The 14998-nt window shown below is 33.2% G+C and overlaps 1 protein-coding gene across 3 annotated transcripts in view; it reads left to right on the top strand.

Moving 5' to 3' along the window:
* RGS6 (regulator of G protein signaling 6) overlaps window positions 1-14998 on the top strand; it is a 643116-nt gene that overhangs the window by 454903 nt on the left and 173215 nt on the right. The gene's annotated exons all lie outside the window — the stretch shown is intronic.

Raw genomic sequence — 14998 nt, 5'->3', positions numbered from 1 at the left:
GTAGAAATAGTGGAAGTCCTGGACTATGCCTTTGGATAGAATATGATTCTGTAATATGAAATATTATATCAACATGGATTATATTTTTCTGCCTCCCAACTCTAATGTCTAGAAAACAAAATGTGGCCTTTAGCGAGTTATTTTTGTACAGACCTATGCATTTTTTTCCTATTAGAAAAGATCTTATTTGAATGTTATAGATTAGGATGGTTCTTAAGTCAAACAGCAACAGAAGTCACACAACCCTACATAAAGATCCCTGTGGGCTTTACGTCGGACTTAGAAAACTGCATATTAACATTATCTGTATTCTGATGTATTTTATCTATTGTGTTAATACATTTCAAGTGGATACATGATCTAAGTTTTAAAGAGTAATATGAAAGGAAGTATCTTGAAGATCTCTAACATGGAAGAGAATATATAATCAAATAATTGATAAAGAAGAAAACCAAAGACAGAATAGGCAATATGACTATATTCAAAACATGTCATCATAAGCAAAATTAAGTTAACAAGAATAATAAAAGAAATTGTTAAGAGGAAAAAACATATATTTTAGGTCTTGAGTTTAAGTCTCTTGTCCAAGATTCATAAATAATGGATATAACTTATAAGATTTATTTATTATTTATAAGTTGACTAAATTTATGTCATGTGTTAGTCAACAAATGATCAAATAATATGAATAAAGTTTTCAAAAGATCATTTTGAACCATTCACAATCATATAAAAATGCTCCAAGTCATAATGCAAATTTTAACTCTTAAGATTCACATCTGTCAAATAGGAAAATATGATAAAAGACAGAAATAGTATTAGAGAAGCTATGAGTAAATTGGTATACTAATATATTGTTGCAGAGCTATGGATGGATCAATGACCTGGAAAACAATTTTGAATTATGTGAAAAAAGGCATTTAGCTGTATCTTTTGAGCCAGCATTCCTACAACCAGACAGGTACCTCAAGCAGCATGGAAGAAAGTTTCCTACATACCAAAATAAGCAGAGCAGTATTTTGATAAGTTTTCAAAAAACTTTTAAAATTCATCTAGGGAATGACTGAACAAATTACAGTGTCAGAGTATAATGTAAAATTATCATGGCATAAGAAATGAAGAATGTGAGTGATTTAAAAAATTTAAATCAAGAAGAAAAGTGAATAAAGCCACAATAATGTGTACTTGGACATGCTACAAACAGAGGGAGCTAACAAACAGAGGAGTTCTTCCCTCAAGACAAGATTCCCTAAACTACCAAAAAGTTTCAGATTTGATCTAGGAAGACTATCCAGAATGCCATTGATCATTATCTTGGGAATGGCCATAATAGTAATCATTATAGCTAATATTTATAAGAACCTACTATGAACTAGACACTGTGCTAAGCAGTTTACAATTATTATTTTATTTGATCCTTACAGCAATCCTAGTATTTAGGGGCTATTATTATCCCCACTTTATAGATGAGGAAACTTAGCCAGTGGTTAAATGCCTTGCCCAGGGTTATGCAACTAATAAATGTCTGAGGTAGACTTGAATTCAGCTCTTATTAACTACAAGTCTGGTGCTCAAGTCTGGGGCTATGAGACATAAAAAGTATTACAAGCAAGAAGATATGAAAGGATGATACAGTGACTAGAGCACCAGCCCTGAAGTCAGGAGGACCTGAATTCATATTCTGCCTCAGACATTTAATACTTCCTAACTGTGTAACCCTAGGCACATCACTTAATCCTTATTGCCTTGCCAAATAAAATAAAAAGAAGAAAGAAGAGAAGGAGGAGGAAGAAGAATGAGAAGAAGAAAAAGAAGAAGAGGAAGAAAAGGAATAAAAGGAAGAAGAAGAAGAGGAGGAGGAGGAGGAGGAGGAAGAGGAGGGGAGGAGGAGGAGGAGGAGGGAAAGGAAGGAAGGAAGGAAGAGAGAGAGAGAAAGAGAGAGAGGGAGGGAGAGAGGAAGGGAGAGAGAGAGGAAGGAAGAAGGGAAAGAAGGAAGGAAGGAAGAGAAAGAAAGGAAGAAAGAAAAGAAAGAAGAAAAGAAAAGGAAGGAAGGAAGGAAGAAGAAAAGAAAAGAAAAAAAGAAAGAAAGAAAGAAGAAAAGAAAAGAAAAGAAAGTAGGGAAAGAGGGAGGGAGGAAGGAAGAAAGGAAGGAGAGAAAAAGAGAGAGAGAGAGAGAGAAAGATATAAAACTATGCATACCCTTTGATCCAACAATACTACTGCTAGGTCTTAATGCCAAATACATCCCCAAAAAAGGTGAAATGGACCTATTTGTACAAAAATATTTATAGCAGCTCTTTTTGTAGTAGCTAAGGATGACCATCAATTGGAAAATGGCTAAACAAACTGAGGTATATGATTGTATGGAATACTAATGAAATGACCAGAAGGATGATTTCGGGGGGGGGGGGGGGAGAGAGAAACAACAACCTGGAAAGATTTGCATGAACTGATGCATAGTTAAATGAATAGAACCAAGAGAACATTACACAAAGTAATAGCAAACATATTTGATGAAGAATTGTGAATGACTTAGCTATTCTCAGCCATACAGTGATTCAAGACAATGCCAAAAAACTAATGATGAGGTATACTATCTGCCTCCAGAGAAAGAACTAATATTGATTGAATACAGACTGAAGCATGTTAATTTTTACTTTTTTTCTTTAAGTTTTTTTTTCCTTTTGAGTTTTCTTGTACAAAATGAATAATATAGAAATGTTTTACATAATTGTACATGTAAAAAAAACACAAACAAAAAGAGAGTAGGAGTGAGATGCTTGGAAAGGGCAAGCCTCACATCTAAAGAGACTGAGCTTCTAGAGAAGGGTATAAAGGAGGGTATAAAGTAGTATCCATTAGGTTCAATAGATGATTCATAAATTAATCCATCTAGATTCCCAGTATCACATACAGATTACAAATGTAAATGAAAATAATTAGATTAAGAAGAACACTGTTGGTTTCAAAAGTTATAAATAACAAATTTTTATTAAAAAAAAAAAAAACAAGCTTAGAAAAGTTGTAGGAGTAGCATCTAATAAGTTCCTCCCATGTAGACTTGGTCAGTTTGAAATCATATTTGACCACCAAGAAGAGAAGAAACCCAAGCCCTGATATGAACTCTTAGAGTTGTTACAATATTTAAATTGTAAACCTCTTAAGGGTAGGGACTGTCTCTTGCCTTTTTTTTTTTGTACTGTGAATTTAACACAATCCCTAGCACAGAGTAGGCCCTTAATAAATGTTCATTGATTAATTGCTTGATTGAGTTGTGTGAACCATTCTATGTGGCCATCAATCTAGTAGACCAATCAGAGTCAATGACACCCTGGTTTGTTGGCACTGGTTGTGTATCACAGAGACAGTATCCTCAGCAGTATTTTGAGAATCAGGCAGTGACAGTTACTAAATTCAAACACTTCTTCGGGAAGCAATTATATTGCTTCTTAGCATTTTTTTCTTTCAATTTTTGTTTTCATTTTACCCAAACTAAACTCTTCCTCCATCACAATCCATGTCAGATTTTTCATTTCCCCAAAACCAGGTTTATCTAATGACCACCTTAGGGTCATTTAATATTTAATATTCCCCAGAAAAGAGCTTCTTAACTTTTTCTGATCATAACCCCTTTTCATGGGAGAAATTTTTACTCGATTCCATCTCAAATCTGAACAAAGGTGTTTCTGGCAGCGTTTGTGCATGCACAATGCACAGTGTACAGGTTGTATGTTCAGAACCAAGTTTTCAATAAAGATGCAACATGAGCAAATGCTGCCAGAAGCACTTTGGATTCATTTTACATTTGATTTTGAATTAACTTTTGGTCATTGCATTCAGAAACTTTTTACAGTTGCCAGATTTTTTTGAGGCCCTAACATTTAATTACATGATCCCATATAAGGTCTCAATTTACAGTTTAAGAAGCTTTACTCCAGAAGACCTTCAGCACTTTGCCACCAACAGATGGAACAATAGGATGAATATCTATCAGTGACCCTCCCATATAAACTAGGATAGTTTTTTCTTAAAAGTCTGAAAAACTGTCTTTAAAACTTTGCCCAAGGAAATCAGACATGAAATTATTGCTATAGTTTCCTGGTTGCCTATCTAGAAAAACCTAGGTAATGAGTGGGGGACTTCTTATAAGTATACTAATATATCAAATTCAGAGACACATTGGATCAATCTCGTGTATTTGTTATCTTTCTATACTATTGTTAAGCATATAAACTTATCCATTGAATCATTTAGCTTCCTGAATTTCTATCCATCCTTTAAAGATCAACACAATTGTCCTCTCTTTTCATACTGTGTGTGTGGAAATGCTCTTTTGGAGGTTATTGAACTTCACTTAAATATTTTTTACAGAATTTGAATTTCCTAATCATGCCAAAGGGCAACTAGGTGACACAGTTGATAAGGTGCTGATCCTAAAACTAGGACTCATCTTCCTGAGTTCAAATCCATTCTCAGACACTCAATAGGCAAGTTACTACAAGAGTGACAAGAGTGACAAACAAGACTGTTTGTCTCAGTTTCTTCATCTGTAATATGAGCTATAGAAGGAAATGGCAAACTATGATATCCTTGCCACAAAAACGCCAAATGTGGTCACAACAAGCTGGACACAATTGAAAAAAAAATTCAAAATGAAAAGGAATTTAATAAGAAAAGAATTTAAAACTACTCCCTCCTACCTCTCAATAAAAAATGTTGAGTCTCAGCAATGAATTGTTAATTTTTTCTAGAAATGCTGAAAGGTCAGAGACATTTTTTAAAAACCTTCCCAAGACACTTCAGGTATAACTAAAGGTTCTTCCTCCTCTTTTTTATCATTACCTCGAGAACTTCCTATGGATTGACTTCCAACAGATTTCAGATCGATATCTCTATAGCTAAGAAGTTGAGTAATGTTCATAGTTTCAATGATTTAAAAGAAATGCAAAATCAATAACCCCATCCTAGATTCTGGAAATTTTTCCAGCAGCTTCAACTCAGTTGGCTTTAGAAAACTCTTTCAGGTGCAACAGTGCCACTGTGTGGCAATATCATAAATACAACTTCAATCCAATTGATCTAAGGTGGGAACTAGATTTCAGACTAAGTGATACACAGTGTAGGAAGTAGATGGTGCCATTCTTCCACTCACCTCTAAAATAGCTTCTGTTTTGAGTCATTCTTCTGTTTCATCTGGAGAACCGAATATAGCTGGAATTCGGTGTGTCAACATTCTAACCTAAAAACTTAGAAAGAAATATATTTGTTATAGAATACAAGAACACTAAGTGAAGTATAAGAGGAGATCTGCAAAAAAACAGGAAAGGAAGGGGAAAGTAATTAAATGGAAAGAATATGGAAAAGATGTTGGAAAGTCCATATCTAAGTTTTCTCATCAATGGATAGATTAAACTCCAATAAAGTTCCTAAACTATGCATGTTTAATCTATATTTGATTGCTTGCTGTCTTGGGGAGGGAGGAAGTAAGGGAAGGAGGGAGAAAAAAACAAATTGGAACACAAAGTTTTACAGAAATGAGTGTTGAAAACTCTCTTTACTTGTATTTGAAAAAATAAATTTGAGAAAATAAAATACTAATGAGAAAAAAATTTTTTTAAAGTTCCTGAGATTAAAATCTGATAGATGACACAGATACATAGGTAGGTAGGTGGATAGGTAAGTAGACAGACAGACAGACAGACAGATAGATAGATAGATAGATAGATAGATAGATAGATAGATAATTGATAATAGATAGAAAAAGATAAATTTATATATATATATATACCTATCATCTATCACTGACTTTGATCTGCATATTAAAAAAAGAAAAAGAAGTTATTATAAATAAAATGTATATTGCACTTAGAAATTGATAAAATGCTTTATCTACATTATCTCATTGAGCCTCACAATAATCACATGAAGTGGGTACTTGAGGTGCATGCTTATCTTAGAGATGAACAAGCAACAGTTCAAGTTTAAATAACCTATCTAAGAATACTCAAGTGACTTTGCTTCTAAGTTATAGAAAGAGAATGTTATCCAGTCTTTTCAACTCCAAAGAGCAGTATAGTTTTAAACTTGAAGGAAACAGAAATTATGCTAAGTATTTTAAAAGTATCTGTCACTCCCAAATCTTTAAAGATCAAAGTTCAACATGAAATCTGTCTCTTCTGATGATCCTTCAATTTTGCTATGTTTCATTTAAAGTATTACAATTCATGAAGCCAGAATAAGTCATTTCTATGTCCATGGCACTCTCTAACTTTTAAAATTTTAACTCAATTTTTGCACTTTGAAAATCATACCCATTGGCTACTTACTATATGCCAGAGACCCTGAGCCTTCATTATAACACATGTTATGTGACTTATCAAAACATAAATACCTAAATTCCTCAAAAGTGGAGTTTTATGGTACCCAAAATGTAAACCTTTACAATTCTTCCTGTTCTTTACAGTAGTAGTAGACCATAGGTAGACTATTAATACAGGGTGCCCTAAAAGTCTTAGCCAGTTTTAAGTTTTTTACAGATTTTTAAGCTTTAATAGTCTACAGAGATTTGGGACACCTTATACAATGTTTAACTTAGTGATATATTGGTTACTTCAATTAAACTCATTAAAAAACTCCTTTATATTCTTTATTATAAGTAATAGCTCTCTTGGAGGAAAGAAAAAAAATTTTTTTAAAACTGATATAAAAGAAAAAGATCAGCAAAAACAGTTTTAAAAGAAAATTAGAGCACATGTTTTAAATATAATATTAGAAAGCATGCCTTTTTTTATACCTATGCACATTGAAGCCTAGGGACTATCTAGCTTGCCTACACTTGATCACACATCTAACTAAATAAAATAACAAAACAAAAAGCAAAAGCTTGTCTTTTTTGTTTATTTAACTTTTTGATGCTATTTTTTACTGATTTAAAATGCAGCTTGCCAATAAGGATGAATTTTTCATATATAATTGAAAAAGGAAGTGGCCCAGTCATGTAGGAAGAATGAAGGATAATATTCTCTAATTATTGCTTTGGTGTCCATCAAATATTAAAATCAACCATTAAGCATTTATTAAATGCTTACTGTGTTCCAGGTACCAGTTAAATGAGGGAACACATAGGCAAAAATGAAACACACCCTGCCCACAGAAAACTTGCCTTCTCCAGAGGGACTGTCTACCTGTCCATCTGTCTATCAATCTTTCTTTACCATCTATCTTATCTTTCATCTATATAATCTTTCTATAGATCTTTATCATCTATCTCTATCAGCTATCACTCTATATCTCTACTTTACTTTATTGTTCTTTTTTCTTTTATCATCTAATATATAGCATATGTATGTATAGAGAAATATTTGTATTTGTATATATATGTATATTTACATATACATACATAACAAACTCTGTAGCAAAAATTAACAAGTATTTTTGGAGAGATGGAATCTTGGAGCTGGGAGGGAAATCAGGGAAACGTTTTTATAGAAGGTGGTATTTGACCTGAGTTTTGTTGGAAACCAAAGATTCTAAAAGGTGAAGGTGGGAGAGAGTGCATTCCAGGCATAGGGACCGGGCTAGCCAATTCAAAGGCTAAAAGATGTAGAGACAAATCTTCAGCACACTGGAAAGGTCTTCTGGGGAAGATTTATGAGAGTAAGGTAAATCCCACAAAATATGAAGTCATGAATAGCTTCTGATCTGTACCAATAGAGGGAATGTTCACATCAAAGAAGCCATTTTTTCTCTTGGTCATTGCTAGCAATCCTGAGGGTCAATAGAGCTGGAAGGAATTTTGAGATTATTTAGTCCAACCCTGTCATTGTGCAGAAGAGGTAATGGAAGCCAAGGAAAATGATCTTCCCAAGAACACACAAGTAGCAAGTAGCAAAGCTGAAATTTGAACCTTAGTCTTTCAGCTCAACTTTCAGTAAACTTCCTACCATACAACTCAGTTTATTCTGTAAACCTGTCATCTACTCTGGTTACTGCCAAATCAAAAAGCATATTCTTGGCTGGACTGAGTGAAATACTGTCTATCCATCTCTGCAATGACTTCTTCTTTGAGCAACCTATAGTAATGCTCCCCAAAACTTCAAATCTGCTTTAAACCAAAGCCTGACATCAACAAGCTGATAGATTCAGGAATAGTAGCAGCATCTTCCAGATCAACATCCCTGCTTTTAGTCCAGCCCTTAGTCATTATCTAGGGAAGCAACTCTTTTGGGAAAAGGACCAGCCACCTCCACCAAAGGTTAATGAACTGTATATATGTGTGTATATATGTGTATGTATATATATATACATACACATATATACACATATACACACACATACATATATACATATATGTATATACACATATACATATATACATGTATGTGTATATACACATATACATATATGTGTATATACATGTACACATATATACATATATATGCAGGTAAGCTAAAATAGCTGAAGAAGCAAGACACCCTAAGGGAGAGATAGGAAGAAATTTGTGCCAGGTTAAGGAATACCACTAATTCCTTGACCACCATCTCTCCTAAAATTCTAACAGGTTTTACCAAGGACATTGAACCCAAGAGCTCTGGGAATAGTGACATTAAATAAAACGAATTTGTTTTGCCACTGCACCCCAAGAATCTTGGGACTTTTTTCATTTAATTTGTAGTTGAAACCTTCCTTAGGTGTCATATTTACTATTACAGGGCTTTTTCCTTGAGAACAAGGACTGACTGACACTTCTATTTGTATCTCTAGCACTTAACAAAGTATTTAATAAATGCTTTTTTCATTCATTTACCTGGCTCTTTCAACTAGAAGGCTAATCATAGCTGCCATTCTGTATGCCAAGATTCTGAATCAAAATTTGAAAGAAAATCTTTTTTTGCGGCTCAGTAATCTAACATTGACTTGGCTTGCAATGCCTCACTCAAGTAATGATTGACCCTTGGGTCCTATTTCTTTACTTGCGGGATTGTCTCTGTTAAAACTGTCAAGTGAATAATAATTCTTCACTTGCAGGGATTCTTTGTTTCAGAGTGATTATAAAAAGAGCCCCAGGAGAGAGATAATATCTGCATTTGACCTAATGAAATGAAAAACCATATCACTAACAATTTTATTTCTTTGGCTTATAAAGCACAAATATTGTATTTTCCTGTGATGTTTTTTAAAGAACCTTTAGGTACATACATTGGGTGTCTTCCCTGCTTAGAAAATTAATTTTTAGGTCTTCATTCTTAAGTGAAATTTTCCATATTTATTCATTGTTAAACACAAATTCCTGAAACCTGATTGTGGGTCTATGCAGGCATAATCTCAACACAAAGTTATTATATTCTGTGGAATGAGTATTCATATAAATAAATTAATTTTAAGATAATGATAAATTATGTATAATTCATAAAATATAAACACATTTAATGATAAAAATAACTATAACATAAAACAAAATAAGTATACTATATTAATAAAATAATAATATGAATGTTTCTTAAGCAAATTGCTTTATATTTATTAACCTAAAATTAATCAATTAAATTACTGTTTTTGGAGCATAGGGACTAGAACTGTGCTTTCATTGGTATAGGAAAATCCTGTCTGAGGACACTACCTCTACTACTTTAGTTCTCTATAAATAATAGTCTTTGATGACTTCCCAGAGAGCATAGAAAGATTAATTCATTTGTCTGGTCACATATTAATATGCACTTGAGACACACTTGAACCCAATTCTTCCTAGCTCCAAAGTCATCTCTTTATAGTTATGATATATTACCTCTTTCATATGTTTATATAAATATCAATGCAAACTTTACAAAGATGGATTTTCAATCAAATTTTAAACTGCCTGACATATAGTCCCTAGCTAGGACTTATTCCTGATTTTGAACTTCAGGATTCTTTTTCATCACCTTCATTCCCACTAATGAGCACTAGTCCATACTTTTCTTTAGGCTGTTTAAAATGGATCGATCATCATTTGAGACTATTGGCATATCCTGCTCTCAGATTTAGATCACCATTAACCCAACCAGTCTATTAATGGATCCATCTCCAAGATGCAGATACCATCATTGTCAGTAAATATGAAAAAAAATATGATTATCTCACTAGATTTATAAAAGGATTGTACAAAATACAATTCATTCCTATCAAAATACTAGAAAGTATAGTAATAAACATAGCCTTCCTTAAACTCTCAGCAAGCATTATCTGTAATGGGGATTCGGGATGAAGTAAGAATGCCCATCATCACCATTATCATTTATTATTGTACTAGAAATGCTTACTATAGCAATAAGAGAATAAAAAGAAATGGAAGGAATTAGAAGAGGAAATGAGGAAACAAACCTATCACTCTTTGCAAATGATGTCATAATTTACTTAGGTAATCCTAGAGGAAAAAAAAACAGTTGAAATAATTAACAACTTCGGTAAAATTGCAGGATATAAAATAATGTTATCAACAAAGTCCAGCAGGAAGAAATAGAAAGAGAAATTACATTTAAAATAATTGTAGACAATACAAAACACTTGGGAGTAAGATTTAAACAAGTGGAAAAACATTAATTGCTCACAGGCAGTCTAAGTCAATATAATAAAAATGATAATTGAACCTAAATTAATTTACTTATTCAGGTCCATCAAACTACTAAAAATTATTTTATAGGGCTAGAAAAATAATAATTAAGTTGATATGGAAGAACAAAAGATCAAGAATATAAATGAAATTAATTTTAAAAATTATAAAGGAAGATGGCATAGCCACACTGAGTCTCAAACTCTATTATAAAGGAATAATCATCAAAACAATCTATTAACTCTAAAAATAGAGTGGTGAATCAATAGAGTAGATTAGATACACAAGACACACTAATAAATAACCATAGTAATCTAGTGTTTGATAAATGCAAAGATCCAAACTTTGGGGACAAGAGCTCCCTATTTGACAAAAGTTGCTGGGAAAACTGGAATGGAGTTGGCCCAGTTATAGATCAACATTCATATTGTATGTCAAAATAAGGTCAAAATAAATGACTGATATAGGTAGAAATGGTGATATCATAAGCAAATTATACCTGTTAGATCTATAAATAAGCAAAGACTTTAAGATCAAATAAGAGATAGAGAGCATTGCAGGATATAAAATGGCTAATATTGATTATATTAAATTTCAAAGAGGTTGCATAAACAGGAATAATATATTCAAGATTAAAAATTAAGTAGGAAATCAGGGGAAATTTTATACCAAATTTCTCTGACAAAGACCTATTTTCTCAAATTTCTAGTACCTGGCAAATAGTAAGAACATCGTAGCTGAAAATTATCTTCCCTCTAACCTTTATATGTCTTTTTTCTACATGATTGTTTATACATTATCTCCTTCATTAGACTGAGCTACTTGAGAGCAGACTGTCTTTTGTCTTTCTTTGGGGTTTGGGGGTTTTGAGTATAAGCTTAATATAATTCTTGTGGCTCACCTAGAGAGAACTCAGGGCACACCCTTTGAGAATTAGTGATATTGAAGAAAGAGGACTGAACCCAGAATCAAAAGACCTGATCGAGGCCTTGGCTCAGCCCTTAACTGGCTATGTAACTGTCTCAGTTTCTTCACCCATGAGGTGGAGATAAAAATCCTAGCCTACACTATGGTTGTTTTCATCAAGGGATAGCAGAGGATGATGGACTCTCAGAATTGGAAGAGGCCTCAGAGCTCAACACAACTTCAAGAGTAAGGGATAGAGGAGGGGTGATTAGATAGTCTCATAAAAAAGAGCTGGAGATTTTAGTGGATTCCAAGGTGCAAGAGTCAACAGTATGGCATGGCAGTTTTGTTTTTCTTTGTATCCCCAGAGCTTAATACAGTGCATGACGTTAAATGTTTGTTGACTGAATTTCTTGTTTTCCTTTTCTCTTTACAATAAGATTATGAGTATTAGAATACTAATGTACACTTACAGTCTTTTAGAGTTTAAAAATCAATTCCTGGAATTTTTTTTTCCAAACGGAGAGCTTCCATTATAGAAAATTCTTCCACTGATGCAGATAGCAATTTCTGGAATTCTTAAAAAGTTTCTGGGAACACTGAGACATTAGATGACCTGTTCATGGTCATACAATTAGTATGTATCCATCATTGCTTGCACTCAGTTGACTAATTCCAAAGCTGGCCCATACCCAACATAGCAATGAACCTTTTCTAAATGGCCCTTTAGGAAATACATTATTTCATTTGTTCCTCATTACAATCTTGTGAGAAGAGATTATTATAGTCATTTTACAGATAAGTAAACAAATCTAGAGGGATTATGTTATGAAATATTAGCACACTATTTTAATCTGAAGTTCTGAATCTAATCTAAATGAAAAATCATCATCCATCTTTCTTTAATTATATTAATAATAACATCTTGCTATTATAAGATATTGCCCAATTATAAACCCATCCCCCCACTAAAGGTTTATTGACCAGAGATGTGAGGAGAAAGAGCACACAACAACTTATGTAGGCTCCTTCCATTAGGTCCCATGGTTTTCATGAGCTAGTACATATAGTGGATTGGGTTAGTACCTGAACTTTTTCCCCAACAGTTTATGAAAGATTAACATGTCCTTATAATATCTCAGGCTAAATGGAAGAAAATCAGGATTGTTACTGATATATCCAGGTGTGTCTGTCTAGATTGGGTAGTGCTTGAAGTTAAAGGTGAAGCCAAAAGGAAAAAAAAAAGACTTCTGCATCCAGAAAGTGGACTGTGGGAACTAAATGTGGATCACAGCATAGTATTTTCACCATTTTTGTTGTTTATTTGCTTGATTTTTGTTTTATTTCTCATATTTTTCCTTTTTTATTTGATTTTTCTTGTTCATCATGATAATTGTGAAAATATGTATAGTAGAATTGTATACTTTAACATATATTGGATTATTTGCCATATAGTGGAAGGGTGGGGGGAAAAAGAGACAAAAAATTTGAACACTAGGGTTTGCAAGGGTAAATGTTCAAAACTATCTTTGCATATATTTTGAAAATAAAAAGCTATTTTTTAAAAAAAAGGAATTCAATGTTGAATGTATTATGCAGTGATAACAACTTCATGATAGACACTTACAAAGTAAAAGGTGATTTCTCTATAATTAATCATCAAGTTATTCAATAAATCATTAATCAATTAACCAAAAAAAAAAAAAAAAGATTCATGCCTTCCTCTGGCCCACACCTTTGAAATGTAGGAATCATAAGGCGATTTGAAGTCCCTACTAACCATCTTTGACTCCATTCTTTTTTTTTAATAACTTTTTATTGATAGAACTCATGCCAGGGTAATTTTTTACAACATTATCCCTTGCATTCACTTCTGTTCCGATTTTTCCCCTCCCTCCCTCCACCCCTTCCCCCAGATGGCAAGCAATCCTTTACATGTTGAATAGATTACAGCATATCCTGGATACAATATGCAGAACCGAACAGTTTTCTTGTTGCACAGGGAGAATTGAATTCAGAAGGTATAAATAATCCAGGAAGAAAAACAAAAATGCAAGCAGTTTATATTCATCTCCCAGTGTTCTTTCTTTGGGTGTAGCTGCTTCTGCCCATCTTTGATTTGACTCCATTCTTGAAAAAAGATTTCTCTATATATGCATGAAAAAGGGAAAAAGAGATAAGTGAGGTCATATATCGTGACACTCCAGCCTTGCCCTAGATAGCAAAATAGTGCTCTAAATTTTTTTTAATTTTTAAACAAATTATTTTAGTATAAATTTGATTTTTTTATACAGTCTTTTTGTCTTCCATAGAAAGCATTTCACAAGCCTGAAGGAAGATACTTTTTCAACAAGTGTTTCTCTCACATGTAAGGTACTGGAAAACAACTGCCTAATGCTTCTACATATAACCTGAGAAACATTTTTGTTTGACTAAATTTTATCCTATAGAAAAGAAAGGAAAATTCTGAAACTAATTTTGAGGTTTACCCCAAAATTACTAATAAATAAAACACTATAGTGTTCTCTCTATCAATTTGGATCATTTCCCAGCCAGGAAAAAAACCTGGCACTTTAGGGCCATACCACAAAACACTGGCCCTTTCTGTATCTCTATGTACAAAACCCCCAACATTTCTTCCATGCTGTATCTCCCTTTTTCAAAAATATGACAATACATAGATCAATTGTGTTTACATAGTTGGCAAAAGAAATTCAAATTACCTAGCCAGTAAGTTAGTAAACATTTATTAAACACTTATTATATGCCAAGCACTGGAGATACAAAGAAAAGCTAAAGACAATCCCTGACCTTTAGAAGCTTGCAATCTAGAGAAGAGACAACAAGCATATAGATAAGTGTGCTTGTACATTCTTTTAATTATTATTTATTTTTCCTATATATAGATTGTTTTACAAGCTCTATTTAGGATAAATAGAAATAAATAAGAAATAAATAGAAAATGGCATGTACTAGAATTAACAGAAGCTGGGTAAGGTTTCTTATAAAATAAATCTTAGATGGCACTTAAATCTGACAAGGTAGAAATGAGATGGGAGAGCATTGCAGGCATGGAGGACAGCCAATGAAAATGCCCAGAATATGGAGATGGAGTATTTTGTTCATGGAACAGCCAGAAGGCCAGTGTCACTGGTTTGTAAAGTATGTGAAGGTAAAGTAGAATATAAGGTATAACAAAACTAGGAAGGTGGGGGAAGCATGTTATGAAGAACTTTGAATGTTAAACAGAGGATTTTATATTCCATCCTAGACATAATAAGGAGCCAGTGCAATTTGAGTAAGGGGAGTGATGTGATCAAACCTGAGCTTTAGGAAGATTGACAGCTGATTGGAAAAAGACTGCAATGTGAAGAGATTTGTGATGAGGCAGGCCAACCAATCAGATTATTTCCGTAGTCCAGGCAAAAGATGTTGTGGGTCTTTACTAGAAAAATAACAGAATAGTCTCTACTTGGGCTGAAAGGAGAGGGAAGGAAAGGAGAC

The sequence above is a fragment of the Antechinus flavipes genome, chromosome 2, assembly GCF_016432865.1.
Source record: "Antechinus flavipes isolate AdamAnt ecotype Samford, QLD, Australia chromosome 2, AdamAnt_v2, whole genome shotgun sequence".
Classification (NCBI taxonomy): Eukaryota; Metazoa; Chordata; class Mammalia; order Dasyuromorphia; family Dasyuridae; genus Antechinus; species Antechinus flavipes.
The sequence above is the reverse complement of the archived record's forward strand: the minus strand, read 5'-3'. Positions and strand labels throughout refer to the sequence as shown.